This window comes from Xyrauchen texanus, chromosome 31 (assembly GCF_025860055.1).
Source record: "Xyrauchen texanus isolate HMW12.3.18 chromosome 31, RBS_HiC_50CHRs, whole genome shotgun sequence".
NCBI classification, from domain to species: Eukaryota; Metazoa; Chordata; class Actinopteri; order Cypriniformes; family Catostomidae; genus Xyrauchen; species Xyrauchen texanus.
The window spans coordinates 5,223,796-5,243,657 of NC_068306.1; the positions used below are offsets into that span (position 1 = coordinate 5,223,796).

The following is a 19,862-nucleotide window of genomic DNA, read 5'->3' on the forward strand; positions in this document are numbered from 1 at the left end:
TGTGTGCTTCTAGTTTAATTAAATCAGACTTCATCTAGTTCATTTAATTGGCACGATTATGTCAAAGCTTTAAAATATATATTAGGGGTCACTCTTCGGAGCTCGAGACACCTCTGATTTTTGATAAAAAGGCCAATGGGAATTGGCGAGTGGTATTTGCATCCCACTCCCCCGAGCATACGGGTATAACACCGCAGAGACCACACCCAACCCAGAGACGGGGGGGTATTTTGAGTGCAAATACATCACATGGTCTTGTTGAGTCTTTTTCGTCAGAAGTATGTTATGTGGAGAAGTCCCATGGTAGGTCCTACCCAACGGGGGAGGAGTTTCTACAAACATGGTGACTGGGGCAGAGGGGCCTCTGCCCAAGAAAGATGTAGTTTACCAACAGGGATACGATTTAGTGGAATAAATACGTTGCATGGGGTTATTTACAGTACAGGTCTTAGTTAGCATGTGCACTGAGCCGGCAGCAAGTTTCTCCGCTAACTCGTCTGCCTCAGGGCTAGGAGGAAGTCATCTAGGGAACACGTGCTGGGCATGGTCCCAGGTGTCAGATGGTGCTCCATCCCTGAGAAAGAAGGTCCATCCTCAGGGGAATTCGCTGGGGGGCATCCTCAGGGGGGCTGACACGAGGAGCGTGAGGTCCGAGAACCAAGTCTGGGTGGGCCACTAGGGTGCTACTAGGACGGCCTGCTTCCCATCCTCTCTGACCTTCCACAGGGTCTGTACAAGTAGGCTCACTGGGGGAAATGCATATTTGCGTAGTACAGGGGACCAGCTGTGTGGCAGTGCATTTATACCGAGGGGTGCCTCAGTCAGGGCATACCAAACCGGGCAGGAGGAGGATTCTGGGAATGCAAACAGGTCTACCTGCACCTCTCCCCTGTGGGTAACCTATCGTGGCAGAAAGTCCACTGCAGTGTTGAGGTTGCCTGGGATGTGAGTGGCTCACAGCAACTTGAGGTGCTGCTGACTCCAGAGGAGGAGACAGCAGGAGATTTGTGACATACAACGGGAGCGTAGGCCATCTTGACGGTCAATATATGTCACCATTGCCATGTTGGCTGTCCAAACCAACATGTGCTTGCCCAAGATCAATGGCCGGAACCTCGGCAGGGTGAGCAGTATTGTCAATAACTGGAGGCATTTGGCGTGCCGACGTGGCTGCAGGCCCGTCCAGGAGCATAAAGTTGCATACAACGCCCCAGCCTGTTTTGGGGGCATTTATCGTAACCATGACACACCCGGAGACCTACACTAGGGGAACACCTGCCCGTAGAAATGTGAGGTTGGTCCAAGGGCTGAAGAGGCAGCGACTGACCGGCGTGATGGCCACGCAATGTGTCCCATGGCGCCATGCCCATCTCGGGACTATAGTCTGGAGCCAGTACTGAAGCTGTCTCATATGCATCAACCCGAGTGTTTTGGCCACTGCTGGGGACGCAATATACCCCAGGAACTGCTGTTTTCTGGCTGAACGCCTTCAAACAGGTCAGAAACGACTGTGTGCACCCGTTAATGAAGACTGAGTCCAAATCCTAGCCGAGAAATGAGATGCTCTGAATCGGGACGAGCTTGCTCTTTTCCTCGTTTACCCGAAGCCCTAGCCGGCTGAGGTGGGTAAGCACCAGTTCCCTGTGCACACACAACACATGAGTGAACTTGGATTAATCAGTCGTTGAGATAGTTGAGGATACGAACAGCAGGGACAGGGAGGATCATGTACTGGTACGCCTGGCCCTCGAGTGCAAATGGCAGGAAGGGTCTGCGTCGAGGTGGAATTGAGATGAAGTATGTGTCCTTCAGGTCTACTGCAGCGAACCAATCTTGATGTCGGACGCTCGCTACAATGTGTTTTTGCATCAGCATTTTGAACATGATTCTATGTAAAGCCTTGTTCAGTACTCGCAGGTTGAAGATTGGCCGCAACCTTTCTTCGGCCTTTCTTCGGTACAATGAAGTAGGAGCTTTAAAACCCTTTCTTCATGGTGGCATCTGCTTCCTGCGGGGGGCTCGATGCCGAGCGCAGTTCCTGCATCAATCCTCGGGTGGAACTACCCTCTTGCAGTTCTTTTAGCGCCTTGGCTTGGTGGACTTGTAGGAAAGCCATGGTGTGCAGGGCAAAGGCGGCTTGTCAAAGAGCACCATAGGCTTTGGCCGTCAGGGACAGGCGCTAGACGGGAGCTTTGGGTGCCCGCGCCAGGCGGCGGCGCTCTGTGGGCATAGATGCACCGGGAGCACCTTATCTGCTCTGGGCATCACCGCATACCCCTTGGCCACCCCACCATCGAGGGTAGTGAGGGAGGGGGAGCCGAAAGATCGGGACTGGACTGTAAAAGGTGCCATCCGCGATCTTGTCAGCTCCTCATGCACTTCCGTGAAGAAAGGAACTGGGGCGGGCTTGGCTGTGAGCGGCCCTTTGGGCCCAGGAACGAATCATCCAGCCGTGAGGATTCAAGGGAGAGTGGAGGGTTCCACTCTAGCCCGACGCTCATGGCTGCCCGGGAAAGCATGCCTTTAATTTCTGTGTCATCGTGTGAATGGGTGACCTCAGCCCAGCTGAGGCTTCCACATCTGACTGGACGAGCCCGCTCTCTGATGCTGCGCTCGAGATCTCATCACCTTCGTGGGCCCCGGACAAAAGGTCAAACTCACCCTGTGATGAGTCATCGCACGCACCCGGAAGTCTGATTGGGGCAAACAAGCGTGCTGGGGAATGTTAGGTCCGTGGGGATTTACCCGGCAGAGGTGGTCCCCAAATTGCCCCCAGTGCTAGCCGCGCTGGCCTCAAAACCTTAAGTAGAAGGACTGAGGCGGGGTGCCACTGGGGTGGGTTGCTTCCTTAAGAAGGCAAGCCGTGACCGCAACTTTGCCATGGTCATGTTCTCACAGTGAGAACATGACGCATCCACAAACGGACACCCACACAGATGGAAAGTCATTTTTAAAAAGATGCATCTTTAAAAAGACATTTTCATGTGTGCCGCTCTTTTAGAATATACTCTTTTAGTTTGTTCTGCCGAAGCGCCCAGGGGCGATCTCTGTAGTGCACCAGTGCAGAGGGGGAAGAATCCGCTTCATGCGCTGTCAGAATCCAGCAGAGGTGAATGGAAGCTGTGGGAATTCAGCTAAATCAATAGCGACCGCTCTGCTCTGAAGAGAATATCTTAATGAGCGGTTTCACATATGTTCGGGGGAGTGGCATGCAAATACCACTCGCCAATTACCATTGGCCTTTTATCTAGATCAGGAGTGTCTCGGGCTCCCAAGAGTGACCCCTAGTGTCACTTCATCGACACAACGTCGAGTGAGTGACAGATAGGAAACTGTATTTATTCCTTCTCTTCACTGCTTTTTCATTATGAGGGTTTATCAGCCCTCTCTTCACCTCTCTGCCCCTGATATCTCTCTCTCTCTCTCTCTCTCTCTACACACACACACACACACACACACACACACACACACTCTGAAACAGAAAGAGAGACACACACATACACACAGAGAGAGAGAGAGAGACAGACAGCTCTAGTCATGTCCGCATCAGGGAATCACTCAAACTTCACTAACAGGTTTGCGCAGTCTCCGTGGCGCGTCACGCTCTGGTCGCTCGCGTTCGTGCTGGTGGCTGTGACCGGAAACCTAATCGTCATCTGGATCATTATTGCGCACAAGACGATGAGAACGGTCACCAACTACTTTCTGCTGAACCTCGCGGTGTCTGACGTTTCCGTGGCCGCGCTCAATGCAACCGTCAATTTTGTATACGCCGCGCACGGGGACTGGTACTTCGGTGACGCGTACTGCTACTTCCAAAACTTCTATCCGGTTGACGTGGTGTTCGGCAGAATCTACTCCATGAGCGCCATCGCGTTAGACAGGTGACACATTTTTTTAGGGTTCGTCTTTAGTCATTAAAATGAGAAATGTTTGATATGTGGTCTCTCTCTGTCTGTGTGAGTGTGTATGTGTGTGTCCTGCATTACCTCCAGTCAGTGTATGCAAGGTTAGTCAACCTCACCCTATTTACAAGTCAAGTCATTTTTATTTGTATAACGCTTTCACAACACACATGGTTTCAAAGCATCTTTACAGGAAATCATGCATAAACATTTATTATTAATGAAACTGTCATATCTATAATGTCTCAGATTGATCATTGTGTAGTTGGATTAAATATGATTGTGAATTGTGTATAATTAATGAAATAATAATTGTATTAATAAACCCAGTGAGCAGCTGAAGGCGACTGAAGGAACACAAAACTCCATAAGATGTTGATTAATGGAGAAAAATAACCTTGGGAGAAACCTGACTCACTGTGGGGGCCAGTTCCCCTCTGACTAACCCCACCCTATCCATAAACCAGACTCACTGTGGGGGCCAGTTCCCCTCTGACTAACCCCACCCTATCCATAAACCAGACTCACTGTGGGGGCCAGTTCCCCTCTGACTAACCCCACCCTAACCCTAAACCAGACTCACTGTGGGGGCCAGTTCCCCTCTGACTAACCCCACCCTAACCCTAAACCAGACTCACTGTGGGGGCCAGTTCCCCTCTGACTAACCCCACCCTAACCCTAAACCAGACTCACTGTGGGGGCCAGTTCCCCTCTGACTAACCCCACCCTATCCATAAACCAGACTCACTGTGGGGGCCAGTTCCCCTCTGACTAAACCCACCCTAACCCTAAACCAGACTCACTGTGGGGGCCCGTTCCCCCCTGACTAACCCCACCCTAACCCTAAACCAGACTCACTGTGGGGGCCAGTTCCCCTCTGACTAACCCCACCCTAACCCTAAACCAGACTCACTGTGGGGGCCCGTTCCCCCCTGACTAACATCATGCATATAATGTAAAAATTACTATGTATAGTGCAAGTCATGCTTTGAAATATTAAACCAAGTGTTAAGGGTTAGTGTTTAAACATAGATTTAGTATGAACATGGGTACTTGTCATAAACAATCTTTTATAATTCCTTTATATTTAGTTCCTTGTAATATTCATAACTTGTACATTTAGGAAATTGATTGTCACTTATACAGCAACTGTGTCAATAAACAGCTGCACTTCAATGCACAAGCTAGTTAATGGGGCATGGGTGATGGAGTCATAAGTGTCCCAAGGTTCACTGGATGAACACCCTTGCCAGGGCCCGAATTAGTGCCCACGATATACTGATTCACAACATGGGGTCCTAGTGATCAGAGACACAGGGCTAATGTAACTGGCACTTACACGAACAAGACCAAAAGTAGAAACAGTGCAAACAGAGCTGGCATCGTAAACTCTTGAAATTGAACGGTCGATTTTACCCTTTAAAAAAAAAAAAAAAAAAAGACATGGCAGTGTGAATACAAAAACATTAAGTTTCAGAATAACTGTGGCGGATGTCATGAAGTTTCAGGCTGGACATGATAAAAGCAGTGTCAATTCAAAAATGGTCAAAATGACCCAGAAGACCAAGGAAGGGTTAATAGTAAGGGTGTAAAGCTACCATTCAGTCACACAAAAAGGCTTCCCTTCTAGAAGAGCCTGTTAGAACTGGAGGAATTTGCCTGACAGTAAATCATGGACAAAGTTGCATCTGTCTTCATTAAGTTGAGACAGATTGCGATCATAATGGGGTTCAATTGAGATGTTGGAATGGTCACACTAGTCATTGAAGCAAGCAGTACAATGGATTTGGATAGTGGTTAAGTGCCACAATACTCAACCCCAAAAAGGGGGCAGTTTTAAAGGGACAGATGATAAAGTTGAATGAAAGTGCAAGTTGAACGCCCACCACAAACACCTGTGCCACAAGTTTAATTTACCAGAAGCAAGAGGAACACAAGCTATGAGCAAATCATGGTTTATTAAACACATCAAGAATCTACAGATCAGTTGCACAATGTGTCCTGCCTCAATACTGACATCACTGGGTAAAGATGCACCAGAAGAGGGCTCTTAAGCATCCTGTCCAAAGAGTTATACTGAACACTCATGGCTGAACACTCATGGCTGAAGAGCTGGTCAATAGAATCAGATCCTACAAGGAAAGTCCTGCCTCAAACCACCACTGACAGATGCTGTAGAATTGGTCTGGGTTAAGTCACCATTACCAGGCCAACCAGAACCTAGCACTCCTATCTCTGCCTTCAGGAGCGTCAACCAAGATGGCATTGTTTTCAGAAGCATACTGGGTCAAGGTAGCATTGCCATCAGGGGCATCATAGGGCAATGCCACCTTGGTCCGAGTCCAGGTACCATTGGCAGATGAATCAGGAGCTTAATTTGCATTACAATGAGAAGTTACTTTTAATACACGGCTCATGAAAATAAAATGCAGTGCACTCAGGGAACTGTATGGGAGTATAAGTGAGCAGGAAACCGCGCACCCTGAGGCTGCGTTCATTGTTACCGAGGACTTTAACAAAGCCAACTTCAAAACAATCGCTCCAAAATACCACCAACACATAAAGTTTAACACACGAGGGGATCGGGTTTTAGATCATTGTTACTCTCCCTTCCGGGAAGGCTACAAATCCCTCCCCCGCCCCCCATTTGGCAAATCGGACCACTCTTCCGTTCTTCTACTGCCCGCTTACAGGCAGAAACTGAAACGGGAAGCACCCGCCCTCAGAACGATCCAGTGCTGGTCGGACCAATCAGACTCTGCGCTACAAGACTCTTTTGATCACGCGGACTGGGAGATGTTCCGGTCCGCCTCTGATGACGACATCGAGGTTTACGCTGACAGCGTAACGTGTTTCATCAGGAAGTGCGTAGAGGATGTTGTTCCGACCAAAACAATATGGATATACCCCAACCAGAAACCATGGGTTAACGGCGAGGTTCGCGCGGCACTCAATGCGCGGTCCTCCGCTTTTAATTTTTCTAACACGGAGGAGCGTAAACAAGCCAGTTATGCCCTCTGTAACACCATCAGTGAAGCTAAACGCCACTACAGGCACAAACTTGAAGGTCAGTTCAACACCACTGACTCTAGAAGTATGTGGCAGGGAATTAATACCATCACAGACTACAAACGGAATAAAGACTCCGCCGTGAACACCACTGCATCTCTCCCGGACGAACTTAATACATTTTATGCTCATTTCGAGGACAACACCACCGCCCTCGCGGAGAGAGTATTCGCGGCTGACGCTACAGAGGTTGATTCACTCTCCGTCTCTGTTGTGGATGTAACAATCCTTCCGACGGGTGAACATCCGTAAAGCCGCGGGTCCAGACGTCATTCCGGACCGCGTCATCAGAGCGTGTGCGAATCAACTGGCTGGTGTGTTTATGGACATTTTCAATCTGTCCCTCTCCCTGTCTGTAGTCCCCACATGCTTCAAAACATCAACCATTGTGCCTGTACCGAAGCAAGCTATAATCACTTGCTTAAATGTCTGGCGTCCTGTTGCTCTGACCCCCATCATCAGCAAATGCTTTGAGAGGTTAATCAGAGATTACATCTGCTCTGTTCTGCCCACCTCTCTGGACCCATTGCAGTTTGCCTACCGCAACAACCGCTCCACTGATGATGCCATTGCATCTACACTACACACTGCTCTCTCCCATCTGGAGAAATGAACACATATGTGAGAATGCTGTTTGTAGACTACAGCTCAGCATTCAACACCATAGTGCCCTCCAAGCTTGATGAGAAACTCCGGGCTCTGGGCTAAACGGCTCGCTGTGCAGCTGGATCCTGGATTTCCTGTCAGGCAGACGTCAGGTGGTTAGAATGGGCAGCAACACCTCCTCATCACTGACCCTCAACACTGGAGCCCCGCAGAGCTGTGTTCTCAGCCCACTCCTGTATTCCCTGTACACACATGACTGTGTGGCAACACACAGCTCCAATGTCATCATTAAGTTTGCTGACGATACGACGGTGGTAGGTCTGATCACTGACAATGATGAAAGAGCCTACAGAGAGGAGGTGCACACTCTGACACGCTGGTGTCAGGAGCACAACCTCTCCCTCAACATCAGTAAAACCAAGGAGCTTGTGGTGGACTTCAGTAGGAAAGAAGGAGAACACAGCCCCATCACCATTAATGGAGCACCAGTAAGGAGTCAGCAGTTTCAAGTTCCTCGGTGTCCACATCACTGAAGAACTCACATGGTCCATCCACACTGAGGCCGTTGTGAAGAAGGCTCACCAGCACCTCTTCTTCCTGAGACGGCTGAGGAAGTTTGGAATGAACCAGCACATCCTCACACGGTTCTACACCAGTACTGTAGAGAGCATCCTGACTGGCTGCATCACCGCCTGGTACGGCAATAGCACCGCCTACAACTGCAAAGCCCTGCAAAGGGTGGTGCAATCTGCCAGACACATCATCGGAGGTGAGCTTCCCTCCCTCCAGGACATATATAACAGGCGGTGTGTGAAAAAAAGCTCGGAGGATCATCAGAGACTCCAGCCACCCGAGTCATGGGCTGTTCTCACTGCTACCATCAGGCAGGTGGTATCGCAGCATCAGTACCCGCACCAGCCGACTACATGACAGCTTCTTCCCCCAAGCAGTCAGACTGTTGAACACTTGATCTATCAGGATCAATAATTAGCACTGCACTTTATTCAGCTATAATCTCACACTGGACTGTCAACATATTCTCCTCAATATACTACTTAATATATATATTTAATATACTCTTACTTATTGTATATTGTGTATTCTATATTGTGTGTATTGTTTACTGTACATTGTATATAATTATTGTGTTGTGTAAGTATGTGTACATTTGATTTGTAAATTGTGTTGTGTTAGTATGTGTACATTTGATTTGTAAATTGTGTTGTGTAAGTATGGGGTTTACTGTAATTGGTATATGTCTCGTCACTGTCATGACTGCTATGTTGCTCGGAACTGCACACAAGAATTTCACCTACTGTTGCACTTGTGTACATGGTAGTGTGACAATAAAGTGATTTGATTTGATTTGATCTTTAACCCGCGAGTTAACTGACTGTAGGGGAAAATGAAACCCAGCACATCAGATGGAAGGAACAAATACACACCTTTATCTTCTCGGACAACTCGCCTAACAGCACTCCACGATGAGTCAATAGAAGAACCATGTTCAACTGAAGAACCAAGAGCTGAAAACACAGAAGCTTGTAAACACAAATGTGGCATAACAGAATCAGTTTCAATATTACTCCCTGATAGCACACATTAAATCACCCAGATGTCCATTTGATGTGCATGTTTACATCTGGAGAGGTTTGGGTTTACATGGTTTGCTCATCTGCAACACACTTCCTCTTGGAAGTCAAAAGACTCGATGTCTTGTACACATTTGTGATTTAAATGCAGAACAGCTCTTCACATGTTTAGTAGAACACAATGAGATCTGGTACTGCTTCAGACACAAAAATAAACTCACCATTCCACAGCAACTGATGACAAAGAGCCAGAACAATGGCAATTTTAACAGCACTCATGTTTGACCACAAGATGAACTACTATGAAAACCAATCCAGCTATACTGAAGTTTCAGTCAAACCAGGACTTTTATAGCCCAACAGAGAAATATTTGCATCACCTGGATGCCTCGTTAACTCATCCAGATCACCACTAATTAATGAGAGCCTTAATTGAAGTGTCACTTATTGTTATCCCATTTCTCTAACCTGAACTGATAGAAATATGATGATGACCCACAGTTAACAGCTCATGTATATGACTTTATTTATGTTGATTTGTTTCCTGTGGAGCATGTGTGTATTCTCTGTCTATGTTCTCAATGCTCAGTCGTGAGTCAGCAGAGTGAACAGCAGTGGACTGAGCACACAGCCCTGGGGGGCCCCAGTGCTCAGACTGGTGGTGGTGGAGATGCTGTTCCCGATCCGGACTGACTGAGATCTCCCAGTCAGGAAGTCCAGGATCCAGTTGCAGAGGGAGGTGTCCAGGACCAGCAGGTTCAGCTTTCCAATCAGGTGCTGGGGAATGATTGTGTTGAATGTTGAACTGAAGTCTATGAACAGTATTCAATGCATACTTTTTGTCCAGGTGGGTAAGGGCCAGATACAAAATTAGAAGTATTCCATACACCACGAAATACTTCTAATTTTGTATTTTTCCACATGCGCTCCATTTTCCGAGCTGCTCTCTTGAGAGCATGAGTGTGATCATTGTACCATGGTGCAGGGCTTATTTCTTTAATTTTCTTTAATCGAAGTGGGGCGACAATATCAAGAGTGCTAGAGAAGACTGCATTTATATTTTTTGTTATTTCATCAAGTTCTTCTGGGCTTTGGGGTTTATTGAGTATATGAGATAGATCTGGAAGAGTATTAGTGAAGCTATCTTTAGTGGTGGAAAGAATAGTTCTACCTGAACGATAGCGTGGTGTAGATTGAGTAACATTAGCTGATTGATGCATACAAGAGACGAGGTAATGATCCGAGATGTCATCGCTCTGCTGCAGAATTTCTATATTATCAACATCAACTCCATATGACAGAATTAAATCTAGCGTATGATTATGGCGATGAGTTGGTCCTGTTACATTTTGTCTGACTGCAAGAGAGTTGAGAATATCGATAAATGCTAATCCCAAAGTGTCATTTACATTATCTATGTGAATGTTGAAGTCACCAACAATTAAGGCTCTATCTACAGTAACTACAAGATCTGATAAACAAATTCACCAATGAAATCAGAATAAGGCCCGGGTGATCTATACACTGTAGCAAGGACAAAAGATGACAGAGATTTTTATTTATATCTACATTTTATTTATATTTTATTTACACGACCCCTTCATGTGAGAGATGGTCACCTTTGACCACTTTATGAAGTATCATCACATATGTTAGACTTCATACAAATCAATTAGCACTAAAAGATCCTATGTGACATTTCTGCTTAATTCAGATACATGTGCATGATACAGTCCTTAATCTGTCTGTGTGTGTGTGTGTGTGTGTGTTCGTTCTTTAGGTATCATATGATTGTGGCAGTGCTGTTTTATCTCCTGCCTCTCATGGTGATGGCTGCCACCTACTGCCACACCAGGTTAACGAATAAAAAGTGAGCATTTGGATCACTGCATGAGACAATGATATACAATGATGTGTTAGCTTCTAGCAACATGACAAGCAATGAAGATGTATTTGGCGTATAGATGTGCCTTCTCTTTCAAATTGAGTCCATGAAAGAAGGGGTTTGACAAGCCATCTTGTGGAGTGATTAAGCTTTTAATATTTTACAATACATCATTATTGGCAGGCTTATTTTGGGGGGGCTTTTTTGCTTTTTACTGGGATAGGGAAAGTAGAGAGGTGACAGGGAATGAGAGGGAGAAGAGTGGGAATGGGATTGGGAAAGGACCTCACAAGCCAGGGCTTGAACTCGGGTCACCTGCGATGCATCAGCACCACATCTCAAGGCTCTGGCATTGGCAGGCGTTGTATAAATGTTTTACAGATAATTTTACATGGTGTTTATATTTTTGTACATGTCTTCTGTTTTATGACTGAAGAAGGTAAATGATCAGGAAAAAAGGTGTATTTAAACTCTTATTTAAATAATTACCATAAAGAGTTGATTTTGTGGATTTCTAAAACAATTTCTGTAAAGTCGACTTTAGGAGAGACGAGGGAGTGACTGCATCAGAGATGCCCCTTTACTCATCTGATTGGTTCAGCATCTGTTACCTAGAATAACACCTGCTCCAGAACAGATTGGCCGTGCATTGTGAGTTACTATAGTGCTGAACACTGGTAAAAACCAACCCACCTTATTGGTACCAAAAATCCAGGGTTGGCACAAACTAAATAAAACTTACCTGACTAGCCAGTGAAACAGACCCCTGCTGTAAATCTATTCCAGGTGTTCCCCCATCAACCACAGTGATGCGAGGTGTCGGTTGCTGTTTCTTGAGGACTCTGTGATTTTAGGGTTAGTCTAGTTTAGGGTTAGATTTAGTCTGGGTTAGGGTTGGTCTGGTTTAGGGTAAGTCTGGTTTTTGGTTAGTCTTGTTTAGGGTTAGGGTTAGAATGTTCAGTGTCATGCCCTATTGAGTGTTTGCTCATTGGAGAAAGATGCCCTGCCCAATCCCAGCCCCCCTGTCCCGACCCTACTTTTATTGAGTCTTACAGACTGTGACCTGATTAGTCCGATCAGTGTGTGTATTTTGTCTGAGGTAGCGTTCAAATAGTCTGTAAATTTAACCAGATTTTTTCATTTTTTCTTGTGTTAATTTTTCTGTCTGTAATTGTTGTCTGTTTCGCTTGTGTTTTAGATGTTTTTGTAAATGTTTGTTTTGTAATTTAATTGTCAAATAACCTAACAAGTCACCATGGTAACACCATCGCACATGTGTTTATTTTCTCACAGTTTATGACTAATTTTGTTGTCATGTTGTGTGTAGGCTGAGAAGATGATGTTGATCATGGTGGTGACGTTTGCAATCTGTTGACTGCCGTATCACATGTATTTGATCGTAACGGGTCTCAACAGACAGCTGAATAAATGGACGTTCATCCAGCAGATTTATCTGTCAGTGCTGTGGCTGTCAATGAGCTCATCAGTGAACAACCCTATAATATACTGCTGCCTGAACAGCAGGTACCACACTACACAAACACACAACACACACTATACACACTACATTCACACACACACTACATATACACACAAACTACACACAACACACACACACTACATTCACACACACACTACATATACACACTGCACACAACACACACACACTATACATACACTGCACACAACATACACACTACACATACACACACCACACACACACAAACTACACACTGCACACAACACACACTATACACATACACCGCATTCACACACACACTACATATACACACAAACAACACACTGCACACAACAAACACAGTACACAACACACACACCACACACACACAAACTACACTGCACACAACACACACTATACACATACACCGCATTCACACACACACTACATATACACACAAACTACACACTGCACACAACAAACACACACGCACACACACTCACACACACACTACACATCCACATTATACACACACACACACACACTGCACACAGTACACAACACAAACACCACACAACCACACACACACATCACACACTATATAAACCCACACTGCACACACACACACACACACCACATTTACAATTAGTAGTTGGCAGACGCTTGTATCCAAAGTGACTCACAATTAAGTAACATAGCAGGCTCTTTGTCATACAAAAGTCAACAATATCATCAGTATCACACTGTCAAGTTCTCATAGTGGCTGGAGTAGTAAAGAAGCTAGCACAGACATGACGGCATGTAAATGACGAGCTCTGCACACTTTGCTAATTTTAAATTCTTTTTGCCTTATAATGCGGTGAGATTTGATACACACTGCTAATATTTGCACTTTGAAGTCAATATGACAAAGAATTCAAAATCTTAGGGCTCTGGAGATGTAAAAAGACACTTATGACACTTAAATCCAGCGTCAACTATCCAACGTGTTAGTGATGTTGACGAAGGTTGTTGCTGACTTTGAAGATCTTGCTGTAATCCGTAAATCGATTACGGCGATGGAAACAAAGTTCTCTGAGTTGGTTACAAGACTGTCGGACGTCAAGAAAATTGATCAATTATCTGGAGTCATCGGAGAGGGAATTATCTGCTAATCCAGATTACCAAAATCCTTTTCCTACCAAAATTGATTTGGAACACATTCTTGAAAAACTTGAAGATCTTGAGAATAGGAGCTGCAGGAACAATATCTGAATTGTTGGAATTCCTGAGCATGAAGAAGGGAGAGATAAGGTGAAATTCCTATATGAGCTCTTCCCGAGTCTGCTCGACATAACAGGCCATAAACTGAACATCGAGCGAGCTCACAGAGTTCCGGCTCTAAGATCCACTGAGGGAGACAGACCCGATCAATCCTGGACAAATTTCTGAGATCATCCGATAAAGATCAAAGTTCTGTCTTGCCCTGGAATCATTAGCAGCCGTGATAAGAAAGGAGGAGGATTTTCCAGAGGTGATGGCGGGAGGTGTGGCGCATAAACTTTTGCTTTACATTGATGATATTTTATTATTCGTCTCTGACCCCATTAGATCTATGCCTTGCCAATTGGTCTAATCTGAAGCTTTGGCTCTGACAGCCAGTAACGGCTTTCCAGCCGGTGTCTTCCAGTGGCCCAAACAGGGCATTAAATATTTGGGCATTTTATTCCCAGCACATTTGTGTGATTTAGTCAGAGTTCATTTTGATGCTTTAATAAAATGTTTTTCGAGCGATGTGGGCAGGTGGGCTTCATTATATTTATCTATGATTGGGAAGGTTAATGTTATTAAAATGAATTATATTCCAAAATTCAACCACCTGCTACAGTCTCTCCCTGTAGATGTGCCCCTCTCTTATTTCAAGCAGTTTGAGATCATAGTGAAGTCCTTAATTTGGAATGGGAAACATCCCAGATTACATTTCAGTAAGTTACATGGGCCGATTGATAAAGGTGGACTAGGCCTACCCAAGATTTAGTTTTATTATTATGCGTTTGGTCTCAGACATTTGGCTCATTGATCACTCCACCTGAGAGAGCCCCTCCCTAGTTTTGTATCGAACAGGAAGTTCTTGCCTAATTACCCAAACTAACCAGAGAATTTAAGTTACACCCCGTTATCTCACAATTGCACATGGTTTGGACAAAAGTGTCCAGAGTATTAATTTGGAAATGTATTTAAATGTTGCATCGAGCATCTCAGTTCTTTAGGTATTTACAGCTGCGCCACCTGCTCTGTACTATTTTTGGGAGTAGCATACACCCCCCCCTAAAGCGGCAGATACTCTGTAAATGGTGATTACTGCTTTTGGAAAAGGTCATGAAGCATCAGTGTATTACTCCCTGATAATTCAGAGTCATGGGATGGAGCTTCGTCTTCTCTCAAGATATTATGGGAGAAATATTTGGATTTATTTTTCTCTGTATGTGGCAACACCTCTAAACTCACCAGAGCATGATCTGAGACTAAAATGTTCAACAACAGATGAAATGAGGGAATTAGATATACAATCTATTCTAGAATAAATCTTATGGACTGATGAAAGAATGTATAGTCTCTACCAGATGGGTTCAGAAGTCACCAAATATCTGCACTATTTCTACACATCCTGAGAAGCATCAGTGTTGCTCTAGAGGACTTACACACTTTTGCTTCACAATGATCAAGGACTGAGTCCATCAACAGGTTAAAGTCTCCTCCCAATATTATATCATGAGGGGTTCCAGTGGCTTGCAACATCCCTTCAAGATCTATAAAACAGCCCTGATCATCAACGTTAGATGTGTAAATATTAGCCAAAATCAACCTTTGCCTCTGAATATTTTGCAGTTATCTTTAGCATCTTTTCTCAATTTGGCCGTTAACATCAGTGCAAAAGCGATCTTCCACTGATGTAAGAGTTTCTTGCATTCCTTGAATCGATCATGTTTCTCTCTTGTCAAATACACAAAGTCTGGGAACAAGAAAATGTTGTGGTTCTTCCAAGAAAGCTTTCCTTTACTCCTCGCCTCACGTAACGCGAGATCTTTATCGGATGATCTCAGAAATTTGGCCAGAATTGATCGTGCCTGTCTCCCTCAGTTGGTCTTAGAGCCAGAACTCTGTCAGCTCATTCGATTTCCAGCTTATGGCCTTGTGAGAAATATAAATTGTACATGCTGTCTTTGTTTGACATCTAACTCTGTATGTATGTGTGCTTAGCTAACCACAGAAGCACACCACACGCCCGAAGAGTGCATGACCTTCCGTAGCTGCTGTTAGTTCCTCTTATCTTCCTCTTTTGGAATGTTCTGTGCTCCAACGAGCACTTACTCCTTTTTTGTGAGCTAAATATCTCAGTTATATAAGTAACAAATATCTAGGACTGCCTTATATGGTTTTGTTCCTGTACTATTCTGGTATAAACAGTTTTGTGTCCTTGACCATGCGAGCCTTGCTGTCATTCTTCTATTGGCTGTTCTTTGTTCTATGAAAGGTATAAATATTATGCTTACTGTAATAAACTTTGAGCAGATTGAATATAGACACTCTGTGTGTTGTTGTTCTTTCTCCTCCCTTCCGGAAGACTGTAACCTGACTGGGCACATGAGACATAAACTAGAGGGACCAGGGAATTTTGGGACCACCACGATATTCCAAATATTCCTAACAGTTCTGGGGGCTCGTCCTGGATATTCCACAAACAGGTAAGGTCAGTTTTGACTATTTCTGATTGACCTGTTTGATGGGGTATCTCTAAACTGTGTAGTTTGTGCATTTAGTGAACTCCCCACGGGGGAATGTGTATAGCTCTGCTAGACAGCAGAAAGGGAAATTATCATTCCAGTTATGTCGAGCAGAGCTCATCTAGGAATTTCACCATATCTCTGCCGCCTTCTTTCTCAGGAATTACAACAATTCGGACGTTGTTTCGCTGGCTATGATTCTCAAGGTCTTCCAACTTTTTCCAAAGTCTGTCTTGGTCACTAACGGATCAGGAGATAATTCCCTCTGCGATGAATCTAGATAATTGATCCGTTTCTCGACGTCCAACACTCTCTTGTGACCAATTCAGTGAATTTTGTCTCCATGGCAGAGAACGATTGACGTATTCCAGCAAGATCCTCTGAGTCAGCAACCAGGAGTCCCTGATCTGCGGCCCTGTCTGGGGTTTCAGCTTGAGCACGGAAGTGTGTTTTAATGTCTCCAGAGACAGAGGATTTTGAATTCTTTGACATATTGTCTTCATCGAACAGTTATGTAGCAGGGTGTATCGAATATCACCGGTTTATGATACAAAACGTTTTAAAAACTAGCAAAGCGTGCAGAGCTTGTCGTATAGAACAGCCACTTTGTGTTTGAATCAATAATATGATAAACTCACTAAACTCTGTGTGAAATGTTTAATTTTGCCTTATTTTATTCAGTTGGCATGTAGGAGTTGATAACAGTTTTCTTAATAATCTCATTCCATATCTGGATAATTCCTACAATATCTTAAGAGGATAAATTTCCTCTATGATATTGCATTATTTTAGTTTTGTACAGTATGTTCACTTGATACGGGAATGAGAATAATCCTGAAATAGGAATGCGTTTCAATGCACATTATGTGTGGTTTCTGGTATCTCAGCGAATATTGACGTTGACTATCACACCTGGAGTCGTGAGTTTGACATTGTTACAAACCGTGGGTGTGGCGTTAATCCCCGGAGAGGCATTTATCTCACGGAGCCGGCTTCAAATCTCCAGGTGCACTCTGCGTTATAAAGACAGCGGTGATGAAGCATTATTCCCATCAGGTGTGCTTCATTCACCGCTGATTAAACAAGGCTTATTAATTTTGCACCTCTTCTCGCACTCCCGCCGAACTCCCGTTGTGAGCCTGGCTGAAGGGCGGCCCTAAGAGGCAGGGTAACGAGCTGGAGGGGCGGATCATTCCGCCACAATTCTTAAAGTTTTCTGTCCGTCCAAGGATCCTCTTGCAACGATGCAGGTCTTTGGCATTTAGAAGCTGCTGGTTTAGGACCTGTGAGGAGTCTCCAACTACAGACTGTGATTTTGTCTTTTGTACCGGTCCTCTGCACTACTGAGAGCTGTGTGTGTTGCAGGTTCCGTGCTGGATTCAAGCGAGTGTTTCGCTGGTGTCCCTTCATTCATGTATCGGACTGTGACAAGTTTGAACTCCAAACGGTCTTCTTAAATCAGGACCGCCAGAGCAGCTTGTTTACGGCCATGTGCATGGAGTCCAGCATCAGCCCCGCGAGACGCAAGAGCTTGTGCGCCAGTCACCGCAGCAGCCTCGCCAGCCAATCGCGACCTTCCACACGCCCGTCACTCAGTGGTGGTCTGTATGGCAACCCTGTGAGCACAGAAGGGAAAGTAGAGGTAAGAGCCAATCGATCTGCATCACATATGTCAAGCACTTCTTATATTCTCACTGTATATATGAAATACACTGATCTGAGGTCTGTTCTTACTCGAGAGCTTTTAATCAGTAAATAAATATTTTAGATGACATGTTTTGCTAAATCTAAATAATTTAATCTGATTATGTAATACAGATTATGTGATCCCTCAATAACCATAAGCAAAACGAATAACCATATTTGCACTTATCGTATATTGTTTAACTGTTTTGTTCCAGTTGTGTGCAGTATTAATTGTGTTCATAACCAGCAGTATTAAATAATAAAATGTATCCTTATTTTATCCTATGTCTGCTGTAGATATTCTCTGAAGAACAGCATAAACAATGAAGTTACAGCTGTGTAATGTACTGATTATCAGACCACTCACAATAACAGGACTAAATATATGTGTGAGTGTGTGTGCGGTTTGTGAACACAGTGATTTTGTGACGTTTGATGTGAGGAGACACAGAACCTCAATCAAGGGGTTTCTAATCAGCTGTAACATTAAACAAACTTTTGTGATACTGCTGTCTGATTCAAACAGACAAACACACTGTAAAGCCGAACAGCTCACAAAAAGACATTTTAAACATAAATGATAAAACAGTAGATACTGTACAGCACACACACACACACACACACACACACACACACTGAGATGTACAGGACCATAAATGCCAGTGTTCAGGGTAAGATGACACACACACACACACACACACACACACTGGCATTGTGTTTAACGTGTAATTCATCACACTAGTTGCTCCGACAGCTCGACTTTAAAAAGGAATAAATAGATTCAACCTTTAATAAACATCTGAACTGTAAAACAAACACAGTCGCCTCACAACACACACACACACACACACACACACACACACACACATACACTAATGGGAACAGTTAGATAATTGCAGCACATCAGCACAAATCATTTAAATATCTGAATTATTCCCAAACGGATACAATTCCTTGAATGCACTGTTAGATAAAAGTATCTGCCAAACACATGAATGTAAATGTCACTATAAGGTCACTTCTGCACTTATATAGTTGCCCTTGTGGGCAGCTGTGGTTCAGGTGGTAGAGCGGGTCAGCCATTAATCGCAGGATTGGTGGTTCGATTCGCAGCCCACATGACTCCACATGCCGAAGTGTCCTTGGGCAAGATACTGAACCCCAAGTTGCTCCCAATGGCAGACTAACACTTTGTATGCAGCATCTCCCATAACAGTGGAATAAGAGGAAATGCATAGATTAGGCAGTATTGACATTCATGAGACACTGCGTCCTGATCCAAAGAGCTGGACACTTCTGTCCTTGTGAACCATAAGCAACTGTGAGTGGTCACCTCTGATACAAAAGGATCAACCTCCACCCTGCCAAAGAGCTGCCAGATCTCCTGCACTACATCTGGATGAAGCCGGTCTCTGGAAAGAAGACTTGTGGGAATCCATGCCACCCTGATGGTTCAGGTTTGAACACTGTCCAGGTGTTATCGGATCGAACAAGAATGTGGCAGCCAGGACTGGCCAGAAATACCTTAATGCCATGTTAACTGTACATAGCTCCAGCAGATTGATATGGTCTGTGGACTGAACTGGTGTCCAGTAACCTCAAATGACCCTCTGATTTCACGTCTCCCCCTGGAGACAAGGAACGTGTCAGTCGTGATCCAGGGGAATCCAACTGTCTCCACCACCTAAATGCGCTAATGCGGTTGTGAGAAATGACAATCTGCCAACGGCGATGTCTGGTGGAATATAATTGTAACTATTTTTCAACCATCCCAATCAGTTGTAGGATCCCTCTGTACTGCAGAGATCCTCCAGGTGTAAACGAGCCAGGAGTTGCAGAATGTTGGTTACCTGCACGTGACAGGGTGGCAGAGATTACAAGAGAATTCAGTCACTC

The 19,862-nt window shown here is 44.7% G+C and overlaps 1 pseudogene; it reads left to right on the forward strand.

Moving 5' to 3' along the window:
* Positions 1–3,537: 3,537 nt before the first annotated feature.
* LOC127625566 (neuromedin-K receptor-like) lies at positions 3,538–19,415 on the forward strand (annotated as a pseudogene).
* The last annotated feature ends 447 nt before the right edge of the window (positions 19,416–19,862 follow it).